The following is a 4,247-nucleotide window of genomic DNA, read 5'->3' on the forward strand; positions in this document are numbered from 1 at the left end:
AAAAAAAAAAAAAAAAAAAAAAAAAAAAAAAAAAAAAAATTTTCTAGGTATATAATCATGCCATCAGCAAACAATAACAGTTTGACTTCCTCATTACTAATTTAGATGCCCTTTATTTCTTTCTCTTGTCTGATTGCTCCGGTTAGGACTTCCAGCACTATGTTGAATAGAAGTGGTGAAAGTGGGAATCCTTGACTTGTCCCAGTTCTCAGTGGTAATGGTTTCAACTTTTCTCCATTCAGTATAATGTTGGCTGTGGGTTTGTAATAGCTGTCTTTTATTTCCTTAAGGTATGTCCCTTCCATGCTGATTTTGCTAAGAGTTTTAATCATAAAGGGATGCTGGTATTTGTGAAATGGTTTTTCTGCATCTATTGAGATGATCATGTGGTTTTTGTTTTTAATACAGTTTATGTGATATATTACATTTATTGACTTGCATATGTTAAACCATCCCTGCATCTCTGGTAGGAAACCCACTTGATCATGGTGGATTATCATTTTGATATGCTGTTGGATTCTGTTAGCTAGTATTTTTTGAGGATTTTTGCATCTATGTTCATTAGGGATATTGGTCTGTAGTTTTGTTTTTTTATGTCTTTTCTTGGTTTTGGTATTAGGGTGATACTGGCTTCATGGAATAATTTAGAGAGGATTCCCCTCTTCTCTACCTTTTGGAATAGAGTCAATGGGATTGGTACCAGTTCTTTGAATATCTGATAGAATTTAGCTGTGAATCTGTTTGGTCCTGGAGTATTTTTTTGTGGGTAACTTTTTAAATTGCCATTGCTTGTTATTGGTGTGTTCAAGGTTTCCATTTCTTCCTGGTTTAATCTAGGAGGGCTGCATATTTCCAGGAATTTATCCATGTTCTCGAGGTTTTCTAGTTTATGTGCATAAAGGTGTTCATAGTAGCCTTGAATGACCTTTTGTATTTCTGTGGTACTGGTTGTAATATGTCCCGTTTTGTTTCTAATTGAGCTTATTTGGATGTTCTCTATTCTTTTCTTGGTTAATCTAGTTAATTGTCTATCAATTAGATTTATCTTTTCAAACAACCAGCTTACGCTTCATTTATCTTTTGTAATTTTTTGTTTCAATTTTATTTAGTTTTGCTCTGATCTTGCTAATTTTTTTCTCTTACTTGGGTTTGTTTTGTTTTTCTTTCTCTATTTCCTGGAGGTGTGACCCTAGATTGTCTATTTGTACTCTTCCAGACATTTCAATGTAGACATTTAATGCTATGAACTTTCCTCTTAGCACCGTCTTTTCTGTATCCCAGAGATTTTAATAGTTTGTGTCACTATTATCGTTCAGTTCGAGAAATATATTCTTTTTTTTATTTTTTTCTCTTGAAATGAGTCTCGCTCTGTCACACAGGCTAGATAGAGTACAGTGGCGGGATCTCCACTCACTGCAACCTCTGCCTCCTGGGTTCAAGCAAATCAATTCTCCTGTCTCAGCCTCCTGAGTAGCTGGGACTACAGGTACCTGCCACCAGGCCCAGCTAATTTTTGTATTTTTAGTAGAGATAGTGTTTCACCATATCAGTCTAGCTGGTCTCAAACTCCCGACCTCAGGTGATCCACCCGCCTTGGCCTCCCAAAGTGCTCGGTTTACAGGCGTGAGCCACTGCACCTGCCAGTTCAAGAAATTTTTCTATTTCCATTTTGGTTGTATTGTTGACCCAATTATCATTCAGGAGCAGGTTATTTAGTTTCCTGTATGTACATGGTTTTGAGGACTCCTTTTGGAGTTGACTTCCAATTTTATTCCACTGTGGTCTGAGAGAGTATCTGACAAAATTTCAGTGTTCTCAAATTTGTTGAGACTTGTTTTGTGGCCTATCATATGATCTGTCTTGGAGAGTGTTCCATGTGCTAATGGATAGAATGTATATTCTGCAGTTGTTGGGTGGAATGTTCTATAAGTATCTGTTAAATCCATTTGTTCAAGGACATAGTTTAAGTCCGTTATTTCTTTGCAGACTTTCTATCTTGATGACCTGTCTAGTGCTGTCAGTAGAGTATTAATGTCCCCCACTATTGTTGTGTTGCCATCTATTTCATTTCTTAAGTCTAGTAGTAATTGTTTTATACATTTGGGAGCTCAAGTATTAGGTGCATATATATTTAGGATTGTGATGCCTTCCTGTCAGACTAGTCCTTTTGTTATAATATAATGCCCCGATTTGTTTTTTTTTAAACTGTTCTTGCTTTAAAATCTCTTTTGTTTGATATAAGAATAGCTACTCCTGTTTGCTTTTGGTGTCCATTTGCATGGAACATCTTTTTCCATCACTTTGTCTTAAGTTTACATGTGTCCTTATGTGTTAGGTGAGTCTCTTGAAGACAGCAGATGGTTAGTTGGTGAATTCTTATCCATATTGCAATTCTGTATCTTTCATGTGGAGCATTTAGGCCATTTACATTCAGTGTTAGTATTGAGATGTGAGGTACTATTCTACTCATTGTGCTAATTGTTGCCTAAATACCTTTTTTTTTTCATAGTATGATTGTTTTATAGGCCCTGTGAGATTTATGCTTTAAGGAGGTCAAATTTTGGTGTATTTCAAGGTTTTGTTTCAAGATTTAGGGCGTCTTTTAGCAGTTCTTGTAGTGCTGGCTTGACAGTGGCAAGTTCTCTCAGCATTTGTTTGTCTGAAAAATACTTTATCTTTCCTTCATTTATAAAACTTACTTTTACTGGATACAAATTTGTTGGCTGATAATTATTTTGTTTAAGGTGTCTAAAGATTGGGCCCCAATCCCTTCTAGCTTGTAGGGTTTCTGCTGATAAATCTGTTGTTAATCTCATAGGTTTTCCTTTACAGGTTACTTGATGCTTTTGCCTCACAACTCTTAAGATTCTTTCCTTCATCTTGACCCTAGATAACCTGATGACTACGTGCATAGGTGAGGATCTTTTTGAGATGAATTTCCCAGGTGTTCTTTGAGCTTCTTGTATTTGAATGTCCAGATCCCTAGCAAAGCCAGGGAAGTTTTCCTCAATTATTCCCTCAAACAAAATTTTCCAACTTTCGGATTTCTTTTCTTCCTCAGGAACACCAATTACTCTTAAGTTTGGTCATTTAACATCATCCCAAACTTCTTGGAGGCTTTGTTCCTTTGATTCTTTTTTTTTGTTTTGTTTTTATCAGAGTAATTTGAAAGCCTTGTCTTGCAGCTCTGAAGTTCTTTCTTCTAGTTGTTTGATTCTACTGGTGAAACTTGCCAGTGTATTTTGCATTTCTCTAAGTGTGTCCTTCATTTCCAGAAGTTGTGTTTGTGTTTTACTTATGATATCTATTTCTCTGAAGATTTTTCATCTATATTCTATATTATTAAAAAAATTTTTTGGTAGTTTTCACCTTTCTGTGGTGCCTCCTTAAGTAGCTTAATAATTGACCTTCTGAATTCTTATTCTGGCAATTCAGAGATATCCTCTTGGTTTGGGTCCATTGCTGGTGAACTGGTGTGATCTTTTTGGGGTGTTAAAGAACTTTGCTTTGTCATATTACCAGAATTGTTTTTCTGGTTCCTTCTCATTTGGGTAGACTATGTCAGAGGAAAGATCTGGGACTCGAAGGCTCCTGTTCAGATTCTTTTGTCCCATGGGGTGATCCCTTGATGTGGTGCTCTCCCTCTTCCCCTTGGGATGGGGCTTCCTGAGAGTTGGACTGCAATTTTCATTATTGTTCTTCTGAGTCTAACCACCCAGCGAAGCTACTGGTGGTCTCCAGGCTGATAATGGGGAGTGTCTTCAGAGTCCTGTGATGTGATCCATCTTCAGGTCTCTTAGCCATGGATACCAGCACCTGCTGTGGTGGAGGTAGCAGGGGAGTGAAGTGGAATCTCTGAGAATCCTTGGTTTCAGTTTTGTTTAGTATGCTGATTTTCTCAAATGCTGGTCATGCTCAGACTCTTCTTGGGTGGGACTTGCTGTGGTCATTGTGTGGGATGGGAGGCTGGTTCTCAGGCCAATGGAGTTATATTCCAAGTGGGATTATGGCTGCCTCTGCTGCTTCATACAGGTCACCAGGGAAGTGGGTGAAAGCCTGGAGTGACAGGCCTCACCCAGCTCCCATCTTGCCCCAGGCTATAAGCCTCCCTACTGAGAAAGCAAGCAGGGCTTTCAGGTCTCACCCCTCCCTGCCTCCCATGGCTTCTGTGCTCATATCTGCCCTTATTGTTCACCCCTTCCACCCTTGATATTGCCTGGAAAATTCACGCTTGGTCAAAATTATTA

Source organism: Rhinopithecus bieti, unplaced genomic scaffold (genome assembly GCF_001698545.2).
Source record: "Rhinopithecus bieti isolate Rb0 unplaced genomic scaffold, ASM169854v2 scaffold_64503, whole genome shotgun sequence".
Taxonomy (NCBI): domain Eukaryota; kingdom Metazoa; phylum Chordata; class Mammalia; order Primates; family Cercopithecidae; genus Rhinopithecus; species Rhinopithecus bieti.